Here is a 716-nt window from a genome sequence, read left to right as displayed (position 1 = left end):
AGAAACTCAGGTTACTCAGATATATGTTCAGAAACACTGTAGAATTGGATTTTTCATAATATCTCCATGAACAGATTTCAAATTGGGCCCCTCCCCCACAGCCTCACTCTAACTGCCTAACTCTGAGATATTACTATAACCACACCATCATTACACAAACGACCCATAAAAAGAGTCTTGCAGTTATTGTATTCACACACAACATCCAGCAGACCTTTTCATAACTTATCCCTAAATATCAAACTTGTTTGGTATAGTTGGAGGCGGCCCGACGCTCTCTGAGCAGATCTGGGACGTTAAGATTTGGATCTTTATATCGCTCACACTACAAATTACTCTTGGCAGATTATCAGCTCTGATCAGCTTTGAGTCGGGAACACCCACAAGAGTCGAGAAGACGAAATCAAACCTCAAATTTTGCAGTCTGAGCCCGGTTTAAGAAGAGATTAAGTCCATCAAAAATAGCATGAAAACTCCTGCAAACTGTGTAAATTACACCAGAACATTGCCATCGCCCGACGTATGAACCGAAAAGTTGCCAATGTTTTTGTACGATTGAGACAGTGTGCAGGAGTTTGTCTTCTAAATGTTTCAGTATGAAACAGAACATTTTGCTCCTGTTATTTCCATTTCCATCTATATTAAAAAGGACATAATCTTCAGAAAAGGTAAAGGGGAAATAATGGATTTGAAGTGTCTAAAAATGTAATTTCTGG

Source organism: Labrus mixtus, chromosome 15 (genome assembly GCF_963584025.1).
Source record: "Labrus mixtus chromosome 15, fLabMix1.1, whole genome shotgun sequence".
In the NCBI taxonomy this organism is placed as follows: Eukaryota; Metazoa; Chordata; class Actinopteri; order Labriformes; family Labridae; genus Labrus; species Labrus mixtus.
Note: the sequence above shows the minus strand (reverse complement) of the source record.